Below are 19,257 nucleotides of genomic sequence, written 5' to 3'. Positions count from 1 at the left end.
TCATGGTCTTCGATGGAGGAAAGTATTTGATGAGAAACGCCTTCGCCATGTCCTCCCATGTAGCGATCGAACCTACAGGTAAACAATTCAACCAAGCTTTAGCTTTATCACGCAAAGAGAAAGGAAATAAATACAGTCTAACAGCATCATCAGAAACTCCATTAAATTTAAAAGTATCGCAAATCTCAAGAAAATCCGCGATGTGTGTGTTTGGATCGTCCACAGCAGTTCCTCCAAATTGGACGGTGTTCTGAATCATCTGGATAATGGCTGGTTTGATTTCGAATTGGTTTGCTCGCACAATCGGCCTCACAATGCTGGGGCGTGCACCATCCAAAGAAGGCTGGGCATATTCTAACATGGGTATGCGGCGTGGCATCTCAATTCGTCTCTCGTTTTGGCGCTCCGCCTCCTGCTCTTGTTCGTGCCTCTCCATCAGTTCCTTAAGTCTTTGCTGTTGTCTTCGCCTGCGGAAAGTCTTTTCAATTTCAGGGTCACACTCAAGCTCCAAGTCAAGTAACTTTGGCATGCACCGGAAGAGATATCTGAATTAAAATATGGAGTGTTAGTTCAATAAAAATAAAATACACTAAAGAAAATAACTAGAAATATAATTGTAGATTAACAGTCCCCGGCAACGGCGCCAAAAACTTGATCGAGCAAAACTTGCACTGTGAATTCCCCAATAAAATATGATTTTGTATGCTCAAAAAGTAATCGCAAGTGCACGATGTCAAGTAATAATATAGTGTATGTGAATACGAGTATCGTTCCGCTGAAGACTGTATTTAACAATTATTATTTTAGTTATTAAACTTTAGCTACGAAAAGTGATTGGTTGTGTTATAACTAATAAAATGCAAGAAAATTAACTAAACAAGTTCAAAGATTAAATGATAAAATATGATTGCTAAATCGATTGATTAAATTTCAAATGATAAAAGAATTTGTTGGGAATTCTGGTTCACCTACCCCTTATTAATTAATTAATTCGTTCGATTGTGTTCTACGCTTCCGACAGGATTTCCTATTCAATTGAACACACTCTCTCGAGCTATGCCAAACTAATTCACTCAATGAAGTAATTAAATGTCTTTAATTATTTATCAAGAATGAATCGCATTTCGATTGATGAAATCCCCTAGTTTTCGACCCTAAGGACTATGACTATCGGCACGTATCCAATTTCATATATCTATGCAAATTGTAGATCCGCGAATTATACTACTAGTTCTTATCACAAGTTATTCTCTCGAACTCACTCGCGATATAAAAACGGTGTTAAAGTTAGCTACGCTCTAACAACACAATAAAACAATAGTATAACCAAGAACAAATCACAAATCGAAATATGAATTAACTAGATCAAAGTTTTGGGGTAGGATCCCCTTTAATCCCAACAAATATGAAAGTTTAGCTACTAGAATTCATAATTAAAATAAGCAAAACAATATTTAAATAAAGGAAAATAAACTAGAAATACGAGACGTGACGAAATCTGCGAAGAACGATGCCCGGAAACCGTCGAATCTTCAATCCAAGTGCCAAAGCTCTCTCCAAACTCGATCCCCGCTGCCAAAATCCCTGAATGATCCTCAAAAGTCGACCAATAATCTTTCCATAGCAGCCACACTCCCAAATTAAGGTAAGAAATCGCGCACAATAATCTTCCAAAAATAGGCGGCGCTCGGGCGGTAGAAAAGTACCGCTCGAGCACCACACTCTCTGTAACTTCCCTCGGCTGGTGCGGCATTCGCGCTCGGGCGGTAGAAAAGCACCGCCCGAGCGCCAACTTCCTGTCTTGGCACTTCAACTTCTCGCGCTCGAGCGGTATAAAAGTACCGCTCGGGCGCCAACTTTCTGTAAGGATGACTTCGGAGGCATTTTCTCGTGCTCGGGCGGTAGAAAAGCACCGCCCGAGCGCCAACTTTCTGTCTTGGTCCTTCAGTTATTCACTTCTCGCGCCCGGGCGGTAGAAATGTATCGCTCGGGCGCCGCTTGTTCTATCCAAATTCTTGAGTCTTCCACCTTTCGCTCTGATTTTCGTTCTCCGACCATTTTTTCCTGCAGATTCATCACACACAAGTGAGACATGATAAAATGCAAATAATTACTATAAAATGAACAAAATGTAAATGAAATGCATGCATGCACAATGTAAACACAACTAAAACTAATGAAATAAACACGTAAAAACACCACCTATCAGGACATTGCATAAGACCAAATTTATCTCCTTTTTGAATTGGAACTATACTTGATGAGAATTTTTCCATCTTAAATCTCTCCAGAACTTTGTTAATGTTTGCTTTTTGAGACAACCCTAGCATTTCTTGTGATCTATCTCGAAATATTTCAATTCCGGTCAAATAGTTTGCTTCACCCATATTTTCCATTTCAAATTTATTAGAGAGAAATTTCTTGGTCTCATGTAATAAACCAAGATTATTCGTTGCAAGCAAGATATCATCTACATACAGAATAAGAAAAATAAACTTGCTCCCATTGATTTTCAGATATACACGCCGATCAGTAGTGTTTTCCTTAAATCCAAAAGAAGTGATGGTATCATTGAACTTAAAATACCATTGGCGAGAAGCTTTTTTAAGTCCGTATATTGATTTCTTAAGTTTACAAACCATGTGTTCCATTCCATCTATGGAAAACCTTCAGGTTGATCCATATAAACTTCTTCCTCTAAATTCCTATTCAAAAAGGCAGTTTTCACATCCATTTGGTGAAGCTCTAAGTCATAATGAGCCACCAAAGCCATTATAATTCTAAATGAATCTTTCTTAGAGACGGGTGAAAAGTTTTCTTTGTAATCAATACGACTTTTCTGAGTGAATCCTTTGGTGACAAGTCTGGCCTTGTATCTTTCAATATTTTCATTAGAGTTGTATTTGGTCTTAAAAACCCATTTACATCCGACTTTCTTACGACCTTCTGGTAATTCAACAAGATCCCAGACTTCATTATGAGCCATTGATTCCAACTCTTCTTTCATGGCATCTAACCATTTATTAGAGTTATTGCCCTTTATGGCTTGTGAAAAAGAAGCTGGATCATCATCGATTCCTATATCAAATTCATATTCTTGAAGATAAACCACATAATCATAAGAAATAGCATGCTTTTTTTTGTCTTTCAGACCTTCTTAATGACATTTCATGTGTTTCATCCACGGTAGGTTCATTGATATTGATTTAATTTATAGGAGTTTGATCATTTACATGTCCTTGCAAGTTGTATGGGTTCAACAATGTAGGAACAAAAACATGAGAAAAAGTTTTAGGTAAATGAATATCTACCCTTACTTCTTCAGTGTCCACTTTACGTCGCTCGTTACTCCTACTAATGTCATCATTTTCAACAAAGCTGGCATTTCCAGATTCAAAAATTCTTGTACTATGGTTAGAACAATAAAATTTATATCCTTTCGGTTTTTCTGGATAACCAATAACAAAACCACTGATTGTTCTTGCATCCAGTTTCTTTTCATGTGGATTATAAATTCTTATTTATGCTGGGCAACCCCAAACATGTAGGTGCCTTAAAATAGGTTTCTTACTAGTCCATAACTCAAAAGGAGTTTTAGGAACTGCCTTACTAGGAATCCTATTCAATAAATACACCTCAGTTTTGAATGCATGCATCCACAAGGACATATGTAATGATGATTTACTTATCATACTCCTAACCATTTCTAATAAAGTACGGTTACGCCTTTCTGCTACACCATTTTGTTTTGGTGTACCTGGCAAAGTGTATTGCAAACAAATGCCATGTTTCTCAAGGAACTTAGCAAATGGACCTAGACATTGTCCTGATTCATCATATTTTCCATAATACTCACCACCTCTATCAGATCGAACAATTTTCTATCTAATTGTCTTTCAACCTCGTTTATAAATATCTCTAAGGCATTTACTGACTGAGATATTTCATGTAACAGATAGACATGACCATAACGTGAAAAGTCGTCAATAAAGGTGATGAAATATTTTTCATTTCCTATAGATGAAATATCAAAAGGCCCACAAGGAGTTGTGTGTTAGTTCAAGGAGTTGTGTGCTTCTTGTGGCTCTTTTCTTTGTGTGTTTTGTTTGTTTTCCTTTAATACAATCCACACAAATGCCAAGATCGGTAAAATCCAAATCTGGTAGGATTTCATTCTTTATCAGTCTCTCTAATCTTTCTTTGGAGATATGCCCCAAATGTTTATGCCATAAGTTAGCAGACCTTTCATTTACTAAACCACGTTTAGTTCCAATATTATGATGCAAGGTTAAAAGAGTCTCAGCAAAGAGATTATCAAGCCTAAATTTATATAAGCCATCACTGATAATACCAGAACCAATGAAGGGATTTTGTTTGAACAAACTGAAACATCCATTTCCAAATTTAAAACAATATACAATAGAATCAAGTCTTGACAAGGAAACTAAATTGTGAGAAACATTAGGTACATAAAGAGTTTCAAACAAATCTAAATGATGCCCAATATCTAGAATTAAAGATAGGTTCCAATGGCTTCAACTGGAGCTTTGACTCGATTTCCCATACAAACATACTTTTAATTTGGATTTGTGATTCAAGTCATAAGGAATCCCTGCATCGAATTTGAAACATGAGTGGTACAGCCAAAATCAGTCCACATGTGTTATTAGGAACTTCAACTAAATTTGATTCAAAACATATGAAAGCATGAACATACGTTTTTTTTTTTGAACCACGCCTTACGTTTCAGGCAATCTTTCTGAAAGTGTGCTTGTTTTCCACAAAAGCGACACTTAAAATTGTTGTGTTCCTTTTCCTAGATTTGGGAAGATGTCTCATTCACCTTATGTAGTCTTTGTTTGCCCTTTCCATTATTTTTTCCAGCTTTCTTTCTAGCTCCTTGATTGGTTACGAGAATAATAGAATGAGTTCCTTGATTCATAAGTCTTGTTTCCTCCTGAACTAGCATACTGTGAAGTTCATTCACATTCCATTTGTCTTTCATGGGGTTATAGTTCATTTGGAATGTACCATACTCAGATGGTAATGAGTTTAAGATAAACTGAACTAGGAAATTCTCATCCACATTCATCCCCAAGGACTTAAGTCTTGCTGCAATGTTCGTCATTTCAATAACATGCTCATGCATGGTACGAGAACCACCAAATTTCATAGTGGTTAAAGTAGCCATTAACGTCCCAGCAAGAGACTTATCAGCAGTTCGGTAACGTTCTCCCACAAATTTCATAAATTCCTTAGCAATTTCAGTATGAGGAAGAGCAAACTTGATGTTGTTTGCCACACTCATTCGCATAAACATTAAGTTCAGTCTATTTGATCTTTCCCAAGCTTCAAGAATGATCTTTTCATCATCACTACTAATATCAGTAATAGCAGCAGGTTTCTCAAGTTGAAGTTACAAATCAAGACCCAAAACACCAAGGTGAAATTGGATTTTTTCGCACCAATCAGAGAAGTTGAGACCATTAAACATGGAAATAGATGAAGCATGCGATTGAAGTGAAACAGGAACAGATACTGCAAGAATAATATAATGATCATGTGTTAAATTCTTTGAATACAATGTAATTACAGATTCAGTACTGATAAATATTAATTTATATTGATGTCCACCTCTGGGTAACACAACAATATATAAACATTATGATGCTTAATAGTTTACTGTAGATTGGTAATCAAGATATTTAAGGAAACTTATTTTGTTATCTTTGGATATAAAAATATCTAGCATAATATGTTAATTACCACATTTTATATCATAAATTATAAGAACAAATTATCAACCTTTGGGTGATCCGTAAATGCCTTATAGTTATGAATTTTTAATTACCTACAACTCTAGTTTTATTTCCAAGCATCACATACTTACAGGTAATTAAAGTTTGATTATATAATTTAGAACTTATTACCCTTATGGTAAGATCACTTTAGTGATTAACAAACCAACATGAAATAAATTCAAATTATATAACTTGAGCAACGTCCAAGTGTGCATGAAAAGGTCTTGATTTGCCATCATATTTTCAGTAATATAGGCAACATAAGGCAGCAAATATATTTGTGACAAATATATATAATCATTAACGCAAAGGTGATTATCTTTGCAGCGGAATATAATCTCATTTGAATTCTCAGTTCATGAATTATAATATAAACGAATGAAAAATCACGAATTCTTAAACCTGGCCCTGATACCACATGTAAAATCTAATATGATTCATGACAAATTATAATTCAAACACGTACATATAATTTGACATATATATAGATCTTAGAACTTCATAATAATCACATTCCATTAGTTACACTTTCGACAGAAATATTTCCCTTAATCATAGTAGGCGAGCATGTAAACTATATTGCTCCCAGAGGCATGGAATCTATTCCAAACATATATGCCATGGTTCCTTACTTCGACAGGGTACAAATATCTAAATTTTAAAATAATTAATTACTAACCTTTGTTTGCCATAGATTCCTTCTGTTGCGCAATTGAAGAAAACGATTTCCCTCTCTTTCCTAATTCTCGAGTCACAGAGCTTTCTCTTGAGTGATAGATTATGATATCTGTGCTCCTCTCTTATAGGGAGAGAGGATCATTTCACGTAAATCGGATAAAATGACACGCTCTATCAACGCGTGTTAGTAATATAAAATCACTCTGATCAATTAAACTTCCAGTGAGTTGAAAGAAAGGTCCTAGAATATCCTTCTTATTCATTTAATAATAAGCATTATCTATTAAATCATAAATTAGATATTAAAATATTATTTAAATATCTAATAATAATGTGGCACGTGGGTCACAAAACTAACATTATCATACTATATCGAATGGCATCAAGATTTCTTGTTTGATGACAATGTCACAAAATCGTTTGTTGTTCTATCTTTTTTTAGTTAATAAAAACAAAAATAAATAGAGAGCCATTTATGACCTTTTTAGCTAGATATCGTGGTTATTCCGCATCTTTTCCTCACCGCTCAAGTAGAATTTAGACGCATTGTTATTGTCTGAGACAGGTTCATTCCTGCTAAAATGTACTTATGTTCAAGCTTCCATGAAGCATTCAAGCTTATGTAGGTTTAGTACAACATTAAACTTGTAAAAATGATTATTTTATTATACCAAATCAATTAATAATTGCACAGTAACACATAAACACAGAAATTTTAAGAGTTAAAGAAAGGGTAGAGTTCAAAGGGACTCGAAGATTTGTGTTCTGTTTGGTTGAGTTTCTTTTCTTTCACTTGTTAGGACCAATGGAATCCGGATATCTCCACACTGGTATATATTGTCCACTTTGAGTTTTAACCCTCATGGTTTTGCTTTTGGAACCACCCAAAAGGCCTCATATCAATGGAGATATCATTCCATCTTTATTAACCCATGATATTTCTCTAGATCTTCCAATGTGGGACTTTGATTGCATCCCAACAATTATATTAGGTGTTCTTTGTTTCCACATGTAAATGTGATATAGATAGAGTCTTTACCTTTTAGGAAGTGTTAGTAGTGAAAATGGACATTGAAGACTTGAAATTAAGCCTTTTCAGATTGTATTTTGATGCTAGCTGATTATCAGAGTGCTGGTAGTTCAGATTTTAGATATGCTTATTTTTACGAAGGAACCATCAAGGAATCACAAAATTCCACTCTTTGTTGAAGGCCTGTCTTAGTATGATTTGCATCCATGTGTGTGCTCTATGTTAAAAGAGCTTGTTTATATGTGTTTAAAAGTCTGTAATAACACTCTTTACCAGAAAATATTTGAACTCAGCTCACCAATGTGTGTCAAAAATTGAAAATGGTATATGTGATCTCTTTTTTCTTTCCATTTTGAATTTTTGTTCATTTCCAATTCATGCTCCACTCTGCACCATAGATAGAGCAGCTCGTTCTATCAACAGTCTTAACTTTTAGTTTACGGATGTAATCACGGTTTGAATAAGATCGTTCTGTCAACTCTTTTAGTTTACCGTTCTTTGGCCTATGGAACAAGCTGTTAGAAATATGTCTTATGGGTTGGATCGTGCAGAGAGTTTTGTTTAGGTCTTCAATTTTGGATTTTTTGTCCTTTCTCCCCTCTTAATTACCTAGATTAAGATAAAAAAAAACAATAATATGAAAAAACAAAACTTGCCTCTATTAATGATATATGATTTTTAGTTGAGATTTAACATTTGGGGTTCTCAATCCGACTGAACCTGAACTTTCCGAATCAACGTGTATTATCAGAGAAAATTATTAAGGTAAAATTGGATACGTATCTCTCCATAGAAGTTTTTCCTTCTGGCTTGTTCCATACGATACTCCAATAGCTATTAATTTAACCAGCTGCTCTATAAGATTAAAAAAGATAACTCCAACGTACTAAATTTCAAGTTTTTTGGTACATGTGAACCACTGGTATATATTTGATTCTTTTGTATTCGTGCTTCCTTATTCAAGCGGGCAGCACCTCCTCTAGTATGCTTTTACAAATTTGTTATTTGAATAAGGATATAAACTATGACAAATTTTTTTTAAAAAAAAATTTCATACACTCAACGAAATTGTCATGTACACATCAAAAAATGAAGTTGCCCTTTATTATGCACTGGATGAATTCATTACGGACTGCATGATATTTTTAACTATGCTTATGCTTGTGTATAAAGATATTGTAAAACGAGTTAATCGAAGAATTCGTTGAAGGACAATCAGGTATAACATGGGTGAGCTAATACCAGCACAAATTTCTCATTTACGTAGAATTGTTGAATTTGGAGATGTACAATGCATAATTAACTTAAGAATGTCAAGATATGTATTTGCTCGACTTTGTTACTTGTCAGAAAACGTAGGGGGGCTTGCTCATTCTAGGTATTCAAGGATTGATGAGAAGGTGGCAATGTTTTTATCAATTTTAGCTCACCACAAGAAGAACCGCATAATTGGACATGATTATATTAGATTAGGATACACGGTTAGCAAACATTTTCCATGATGTATTGAGATGTGTACTTAGACTTCATCCAATTCTTATTCCACCTCCTTCACTTGTAACGGAAGATTTCTCAAGTGAGAAGTGAAAATTTTTCAAGGTAATGTTTTATTATTTATTTAAATTTGTCAATAAAGTATATTTTTATCACTATATTTCTTTTATATGAATATGGTTGTTTGGGTGCACTTGATGGTACGTACATTGGTGTCCAAGTACCAAATTGGGATAATCAAAAAATAGAAATAGAAAAGGTGAAACATCAGTGAATGTTTTAGGAGCATGTGATAGCAACATGAAATATACTTGTGTTTTAACTGGTTGGGAAGGTTCTGCAGCTGATAGTAGAGTTTTGTGTGGTGCTATTAGTCGTCCTAATGGTTTGAAGGTTCCTAGAGGTACTTTTTAATAGATATCAGATGATAAAATGATAAATTTATATTTATCAGTTATTTCTTCATTTTACAGGTTGTTATTATCTATGTGACCGTGGATCTGCAAATGCTGAAGGTTTTTTGGCATCATATAGAAAAGTCCGTTATCATTTGAATGAATGGGGACAAAGATCAATGGCACCACAAAATTACAAAGAGTATTTTAACTTTAAGCATGCTTCAGCTCGTAATGTTATAGAAAGAGATTTTGTGTTATGAAAAAGCGATGAGCAGTCCTTAGAAGCCCTTCATTTTATGGTATCAAGACTCATAATCTAATGATCATGGCATGCTTTTTACTTCACCACTTTATACGAGGTGAGATGGCCATGGATCCACTTGAGGATGAATTTGAAGAAACAATGGAAAATGATGAAGTAGGACTCGAGGAAACGTTCGATAATGTTGAAACTTCGACATATTGGGATAATTGGAAGGAAAATTTAGCAATGAAAATGTACCAATCATTAGGATTTCCTTGAATTTTCTTGCTTCCATTATATTTGAATTTGAATATTTCGAGTTGTTAGTCAACTCCATGTTTAAGACGTTTATAAGTTACTATTTGAATTGTATCTTTGAAATTTGTTGAATAGTTTGTATTTATAATTGTTATGCTTGTCTTATAGTTATGTTGGTAAATTCAAGTGTTATGAATGTATGATGTCAAGAAAACTTCATCATATATCCGCTGTGAATCTCTTGTTGCTGAAATTTGCTGAGTGTTCACGTATTTGAAGTGCATTTGTGCCATAATATTTTATTCATTTGCTGAGTTAAATGTGATATTTCTCTTTCATTATTATTCATGTGTGAAAAGTTATGAAACCGCTAAGCATCCAATCTGATAGTGTGAAAAGTAACAAACAGACAAGACACGGCGAATATGGTCGGTTAAAGAAGAAGAAACATTGATCGACGCATTGAAAGTTGTTGTTAGAACTGGATGGAAATCAGAGAATGTATTTCGTAGTGGTTACATAACTATTCTTGAAAATGAAATGCAGAAATCATTCCCAGAAACAGATATACGTGGAATTCCTCATATCAACTCAAAAGTCCAGGTATGGAAAAAAAACCATGGATCATTGGTTACCATGCTTACTCGAAGTGGGATAGGGTGGAATGATACTGACAAAATGATTGATGTAAAAGATGTTGATTGGAATGAATACGTGAAGATAAGTTTTTACATTATATATATTATTTTTGCATTATTTTAACTTCTTTACATGTCATAAGTGTACATATCTCTTCTTTTCTTTTTTGTTTTTGGTTTTATAGGCTGATCCAAATGCAAGGCTGATGAGACATAAGTCTTGGCCATTTTATCATGATTGGTGTGAAATTTTTGGAAAGGATAGAGCTACTGATGAGCATGCACGAGGATTTTCTGACATGGTAGAGGATTTAAATGATAAGGAAAAGAAAAATGAAAATGATGTTGATATTGGTATTGTCAAATTACTACATGATTCGTATGATGAAACAACATTGATGTTTAGAAGTAGTGTGGGTCGTAATGAGAATGAGAAAAAGACAGCTTCTAAAAAACGTAAATCTTTTGATGTCGATCTTGATATTATTGTTGAGATGATGAATAAATTTATAGATAAGGCTGATGCTAGATTGGAGAAAATTCCACAAAGGATTGGTTATGCACATGATGCATCAAACACAATAAAAATGGTTTTTGAAGCTTTGGAGAACATTCCAGGATTCATTTTGGAGGAAAGAGTTGATGTAGCAAAGCTATTGGTGAACAATAATCATGAATTGGAGCTTTTATTTAGCTTGCATGATGAGGCACGAGTTGTAATTTTGAAGAAAATGTTGGGTTGATTTCATATTCTGAAAAAACTAGTGTCGCATATTTCAGGTTTTTAGTTTCATTTTATTTCAGATTTTGAAGAAATCATTTAACTTTTCTTTACATTGCATGGTGAGGTACGATATTGTTCTTAATATTTTATTTTAAGAGTAGACTATGGAATATTGTGGCAAGCAGACCTCTGCTTCCATCTAAGATTTACACGTTTGTGATATCTAAACACCTATGAGAACCAACTTCTCCTGGTTGGTTCCAAGATCTGTCAAGTCTAAGTGGAAGCTTGTTTCCAATATTTCGAAAATGGTGTTCCACTTGAGGTAATTGCATTTACTCAACAAATATCGCGCTTTAGATTGGCATAATGTGGTCCCTGAAAGTCTAAAAGTTTTGACGATCTTCTGGGTAACAGGTGTCACGCCCCGAAACTCGGAGTTGACACCGGCGTCGTTTGCAATCACACAATTTAAAACGACAAGCCTTTCGTAGCACAGTTTACACCGAATCTAGTTTATAAATCATAATCTCAATAAAAATTGTCTTTAAAATAATCGAATAACTTAAAAGACAGAATTCAATGCGGAAGCGTAAACTGCATAATAACAATAATAAACTTAAACTCTATCTAGACTCTTGAATCATCACCATCCCCAGAATTGTTCGGACTCCTCGTCCTCGACCTGTTCTTCGGGCTTATCTGGGAAGGGTTGTAAGGGGGTGAGTACTTGGGAATACTCAGTAAATGGGGGAAAATCGAGCACAATAGAGACAACATGCATAAATTTCGAAATCATAAATCATGACTCGCATACCTATTTCATAAACATGCATAACATTGACACAGCACTGCGACTCATCTACCTTCTACGGTTTACTGACGTCAGTCCCTAATTTTTTACTTCTCTAAGGGGGCGAGGCCGTATAGCGGTTATGTCCCCCACCGCATAAGGGTACGTCGTGGTTGGGATTCCCTCCCGTATACAGTCGACTCCTCACAGTGCTTTTAAAATCGTATGACGAAAAGAGTAGAAAGAAGATTGTACTCGACTACTTGTTTTTCTTGTAAAATCGAAAACATGCATACATAGATTCGAGATTTCAAAGTTTAAAAAAATAGCCCACTTACAGTATTTGATTGCTAAAGAAACGTGACTGCTTGGCTTAGAAAAGTGGGTCGCTTCGTGCTCCTCACTCGGGCAGCGCTTCGGCTTGGTTCCTTGGACGGTTTTCGTGCACTACTTCGGCTAGGGAGGAGTGCTGGAATTTTGAGATTGGTGGTGGTAGAATGGCTAGGGTTGAGGCACTATTTATAGGTGGAGGGAGAAGGGTTAATTATGGCACTCAATCATACTCAAAATTAGCAGAAATCTCTCAATATTTGACTCTCATTTCCTTGCCATAGATGTTGATTCATCTTCCAATTTCGAAAATTTATCTACCTAAGTTAGGAGATTCATATTCTAATCCAATGCTGTAGATTAATTCGAAAATTAGGTTGCTAGATCTAATGGTTTTGGTGCAAGGTTGAGGATTTCCTTCCAACTTGCATGGTATGCTTCCCTTGTAACCATGCCTTACAATACTTAGGCAAGAATCATGTAAGAATTTCGAAAATAGGCAATAGGTCTAGCATAAAATCTCCAATCTTTGGCTCAATCTTGCATGATATCAAATATCTAGGCACCATCATATTTAGGCAAAATAATATAGGAGGATTTTCGAATTTACTAGTAATAATTATATGATATCTAAATCTCCTACATTCTCTTCCCAAATTTCGAATTTAAGCATGCCTTCAATAAAATATTGTTGACTTGATCAAAATATATCTAACAATTAATCTCCAAGGTGCACAACTTAATATCTTATTTATTCTTTATACACAAAATCAAATCTTAAAATTCCCTTGATTACATGGCCTGAAGAAAATCTCAAAATCTCGGCTCTCACAACAGGACCTTCTGTAAGTTGCCTCATCTACTTGTGCTTATTCTGTGCTTAGTAGGGAGTTTATCGCGTTCCATTTCAAGATTTTGAAGAAACCATTAAACCACAAGATTTATTTCAAATTCATAAGAAGAATGTTGTGTTGACAGCTTCATGTTTAATTGTTGGGTGTTATTGTTTTCCTCTATGATCCCATATTCACAAAAATTAGGGAAAACTCTTGGATCTTTGCAGTTTATTAGTGAAACTCATATTATCAATTAGTGTTTGGTTTCTTTGGCATGTACTTGATTGAAGATGCAAACCAACGAGTTACTCAACCTCTGTAATTCTAATGAGTTGTCATGTTTGAACCATATCATTATATGCTTTAGTATTATCAATTAATGTTTGGTTCCTTTGACATTCTTGTTTTGATTTGACAAATAGCTCATCTGTAGTGTACCCTTTTGCAACAGCCACCATTAAAGAAGGACCATTAAAAACAATCTGCCACAAATGTTACCGACACAAAAAATTGCTCTCAATTCATACGTCGCCGCCACTAATTTATGTGTGTACTATTTTTACATTTATTTGCTATATTTTGTCAATATTTTTGAATTGAATTTGAAAACAAGCATCCAACTACATTCTCCAATGGAAAAAAGTCCCATAAATTTTTATGCAACTTCTTTTTCTACTTTATGACATTTCAATTATCCCAAATATAAATATATATATATATATATATATATATATATATATATATATATATATATATATATATATATATATAATGAATTTGAAATTCGGAACTCATTTTATACCATGTCAAATATTATTTTGTCGTTTATTAAAATATACGCAATCTAAATATATAATAATAATAATAATATTCACACACCAAGTTTATAAAATTATAACAGAATCTTCTTAATTATGTAGAAATGAAAGAAACCTTTTGTATTGCTTCCAAGGGTGTACAACAAATAAGTAAACTTAGCAAAAGGTATAATAGTAAATTTTTTAATATTTAGAAACTAATCACATATTCAAAATGTTTAACCAAACAATATTATTAATATCATATAATGTTTTATTAATAATATATCAACCTTGTTATCTATAGTATAATCAATCATTTATTTATCTCGCCACTTATATCAAACACACCCTTCGGGTATTCTAAATCTAGATTTTAGTATTTAATTACAAGTTTATAATCTATATATTCGGATTATTCTAAATCATATCAAATTCACGCTGTTAGGTATGAGTCATACAGATATCATGATGTCAATTAATAAATAGAAACTATTATATTTTAAAACTTTTGAACCTTATAGACATACATTTACGTCACTTATATATAATTTCAGAAGCCATAGTTCGACTGAATATTTTTATGAGTTCGAATACTAGTAAAACTATATTTTGGTTAGAACGTTCAATTGTATGTAGTATTGTTAAATTAAGGCAGCTTATTATTTAAAGATATCGAGTCTTAGATATTATCGATACTTTGTAATATTAGAAATAATATTTTAGGATATGTTAGCTAAGGCATAACTTATGTAGTGCCCAAATTCAGTACACATAAAACACATGCATTATTTAAATTTAAAATGAATTTTTATCAATGCATGATTTATTTCTTTGCATTATTTTAAATTATTTATGTTTATGTGATGCACGTTAAAATATTTTCTCGCGTTTCATGTTTCAGACGATTATTCGATGCGGGATCGAGGAAAAGAGACCGGTGACGATTTTGGCAATTTTTAAATGTGATATTTTATTTTTAAGTTAAGGTCGGGGCATATTAATTAATTTAATAAGTTTCAGCATTTTAAAGCCTAAATTATGAATTTAGTGAGTTTAGAATTTTGAAACTTTTAAAGTTGGCTTGGTGCATTTTATTTTGTTAAAAATGATAATTTTATAAAATTAGAGTGTATTCATTTTAATTGAGGAGTTTGTTTAAAATTAGTGTGAGTTAACCTTTTATTAGCATTTTAATTAGTTAATTTGGCAAAAATTTCTACTAATTAAAAAACATACACACACTTACACGTTTTTTTACACACACCAAAACACACAACACACACCTACACATTTTATTTTCAAAATTTGTGAGCGAAACCTAGGGTTCTTGGTCTAGAACAGCAGCCACCCCTTCCTCTATCTTTTCCAGCAAGTTTTCGTTGATTTTGTTGCAAGGAAATCGAGCCACAATCGGCCCAGATCAAGCCTCGCTTCCTTCCCGCTTTGGTATCGTCGTTTCTTTAACGTTAAAGATTTAAAGGCATGTATATTCTATTTTTCCTGCGTTGATCTAGTCATATTATGTGTTGTGATGTTTTTATGCGAGAAAAATCCATGTGTGATGTGCAAAATTTGAGCAGAAACTTGTTAGATTGATTATGAAATGTTTTTAGATCTAAAACTCAAAATTTACTGTTCTTTTAAATACTGCGATTTTTCGGTCACTTTTCTGGAAAAACTTTCACCATAAAAAACATAAAACTTTCGATACCTTCGATTTGACTGTAAATTCGAAATATTTGGATGAGAAATAATTGAGTTATGATCATTTTCATGGGACTGCTCAACAGCAACTTTTATGAAAATGTGTTCTTGACATATTCTTGAAGTTATTTGTTGCAGGCTTCGTTGGGCATCGTCGGGCTTGTGCTATTGCATTTAGATATGTTATGGGATGTATTTAGGTGTTATTTGGTGGTTCGTTTCAGTCGGGAATGACTTGGGATCTAATAGAAGTCGTAGGAAGCGAAACAATGTCGAATTACGGGTTATTGTTGTATTGAAGTTGCTTGTCGATGCTTGGGGACGTTTGGGGTGTTTGTTCGGGTTTGAATCAATGTAATAGCATCCTAGGATGAGTCTCGAGGTGTCGGTTCATGGTCCTTAGGCTTGAATTGAAAGAGTGAATGAATAAGATAGCGAGATTTTCCATGTCCCGAGGCTACCCGGACCCCTAGACGGAGTCCGTGTCCATTTTTCCTTCAAAATGCGATTTTCCATCATCTACACAGACCCCGACATGGACCCTTCCATTTTAAATAAAAATTTTAAATTTTTTATTTTAGGGATTGTTTTGGGGTTTGATGTTATGATTTAGTACAATGATTAAACGAGGTCAAGTCCCGAGAGATTTAGAATTTTTTGTCATTTTTGGGTGTCAGCATGACTATACGTCTAAGTTATGTAAGATAAGGATTCGAATTCATGTTAGTATGTGCAATAGTGGCCCCAAGCAAGATCTAGGGATGTAAATGAGCCGAGCCGAGCCGAGCAGTAGCTTGCTCGGGCTCGGCTCGTTCGGAATTTATGAAGCTCGTGCTCGGCTCGAGCTCGGCTCGTTAATGGCTCGTTTACCTTGTTTAATGAGCCTGGCTCGAGTTCGCTAATAGCGAGGGGTTTTGATTAAAAGCGTCACTAATAGCGACGGGTATTGACACAAACGTCGCTAATAGCGACAGGTATTTACAAAAACGTCGCCGATCTGGATCTGTGACATTTTTCTTAAACCGTCGCCGATCTGATCGGCGACGTTTTTCTACAACTGTCACAAATAGCGCTAGTTACAGACATCGTCGCCAAAAAGCGACGGTTATTTTAGACCGTCGCTATTATAGCGACAGTATGTCAAACCTGTCGCCATTAACGACGGGTTTTATAAAAAACGTCGCTAATGTCACGACGGTTTGAACAAAAAACCGCCGCTAAATGTTTTTTTTAAATGTTATAATTATTTGAATCTGAAATAAAAATATATTGTGCTGTATAATTGAAAAAAATTAAATAAATTTGAGAAATGTAATCATATTATTAATCTGCAAATAATAATACAAGTGTTTCATACAAAATGAATCAGCCATGTAGCGCTACATCTCCTCCTGTGATGTTGATTTAAAATGAATCAAATTGAATTTTCTTAATGTAACGTTGATGAGAATAACGAAATTTAATAAACTTACGTGGAGCAGGCGAATCGCGTGTCAACGAAAGATCCATCTGCATGTCGATGTGTGTGAACGTATAGCTCCCATGACGTTGGATCTCTGCCATGTCGTGCTCGCTAAAATAAATTCAATAATTGAAAAAAATTATTTATAATTAATGGAATATATATTTTTTCCAAAGTAAAATTCAATAAATGTCACGAACATCATCGCTCGAATATTGAACCTCTTCTATTTCACTTTCAGTTCAAATCAATTTCGTTGTCGTACATAACATTAACATCGACTAGATTTTGAGACGATAAAAGAAATTGAGTTGAGATGTCATGAGGTCCACTTTCGTTGTTTTGAAATGCATCGTTCGCATCAATTTGATTATGCTCAGTATTTGGCTCAACATCAGTGACATAAGCTCGCCTACGTAGAGTACTTACATGCATCTAATCTGATTCTGCTCTCTTCGTTGTTGGATAAGTCAAATACACAACTTGCGAGGCTTGCGTAGGAAACACAAATGGTTCGTAGTATCCAAGACTTTTTTTTCGATTGACATCCACAATTTTGTACTTTTTATTAGAAAACACAAATGGTTTGTAATTTCGTCCAAATATGGTTTGTTCTGAAATTTTTTTCGATTGTAAGGACAACGGATATATCCATTTAATAAACAATCAAGATGACTAAGTGCAAATGTTACAAACGACTCTAAACGCGACAATTTATAGACAGTTTGCTAAAACCCTAAACCCTAAACCCCAAAACCGTGGCTATGAGCGACGGTTTGCTAAAACCGTCGCTGATATTAATCGGCGATGGTTTATTCATAACAGTCGCTATTATAGCGACGGTTTTATGTAAACCGTCGCTATAATAGCGACGGGTTTTAAGAAACCGTTGCTTAATTTACTATGCGACGGTTTTAATTAAACCCGTCGCTATATAGCGACGGTTTAGTAAAAACCGTCCCTGATATCCCTTTTTTTTTACACTAGCAACTCCCATGAACCACTTAAACGAGCCGAGCTCGAGCTCACGAGCCAGCATAATGAGTCGAGCTCAATTTTGAGCTCACGAACCTATTATCGAACATGTTCACGAGCTAACGAGCCGAACATCATTAATCTCAAGCTCGGCTCCACAAAATTGTCAAGCCCAAAATAAGGCTCGAGCTCGGCTCGATAAGCTTAACGAACGAGCCCGAACGAGCTTTTTAACGAGCCGAGATCCGAAAAACTCGCGAACAGTTCGGCTCATTTACATCCCTAGCGAGATCCAACGAATCCCTCAACGCCAAGTAAGTATTTTCGACGTGCAAAAGAAAATGCTTTTAAGTTTTTGAGGTATGCTAAATGTCTTGTGACCAAATTATGTATGATATTGGAAAGCGGTAAATTATGACTAGGGACCAATCCACCCCGTTAAATTATGAACGGGTTTATATCAGGATTGGAAAGCGGTAAAGAATGACCAGAGACCAATCCACCTGTTAAATTATGAACGGGGATCTCATGTATGTGGCAGTGGATATTCCCTGTTAGTCCAGTACTGTGGTTTAGTCAGATCATGCGTATTTATGTATGGGTCACTTGCTTTGGAACATGTCTCTATGCAAAATTATGTTATGTATGCTCAAGTATGTATGAAGTAAGCATGTTTACGAAAAGTTTATGTTGATGGCACGTCTAAGTATGCATGTACGTATGCTCAAGCTTTTATATCCGCGTTCAAGTTTCAGTATGTATGCTCTATTTTAAAATTGCATGTGATTTTATTACATATTACTCGTTACTACCAGTTTATACATGTTGAGTCTTTAGACTCACTAGACTTGATCGATGCAGGTGAGGATGACTTGGAGGAGATGAGGGGTGTGGACCAGTGAGCTGGCTTGGACTGAGCGGGAGGCTAAACCCGAGGGCCTCCATGTTTTAAGAATTTATGAAAGTTTCAAATACTTTGATTTCATGTTTGTTTACGATGTTCTAAAACAAGTATTTTTGTTAGCAAAATTTCTATGGTGATCTTTTATTGAAAATACTTTTAGATGGTTGGCAAACTTGAGTGTGGTTGGT

General features: G+C 34.6%; 1 long non-coding RNA gene across 1 annotated transcript; it reads left to right on the top strand.

Moving 5' to 3' along the window:
- Positions 1-9,216: 9,216 nt before the first annotated feature.
- Positions 9,217-9,835, top strand: LOC140836186 (uncharacterized). Its single transcript, XR_012119012.1, has 2 exons — positions 9,217-9,406; positions 9,477-9,835. It is a non-coding gene; the product is annotated as an uncharacterized lncRNA (long non-coding RNA).
- Positions 9,836-19,257: the final 9,422 nt, after the last annotated feature.

Source organism: Primulina eburnea, chromosome 7 (genome assembly GCF_022965805.1).
Source record: "Primulina eburnea isolate SZY01 chromosome 7, ASM2296580v1, whole genome shotgun sequence".
In the NCBI taxonomy this organism is placed as follows: Eukaryota; Viridiplantae; Streptophyta; class Magnoliopsida; order Lamiales; family Gesneriaceae; genus Primulina; species Primulina eburnea.
Note: the sequence above shows the minus strand (reverse complement) of the source record. Positions and strands in the feature narration are given on the sequence as shown.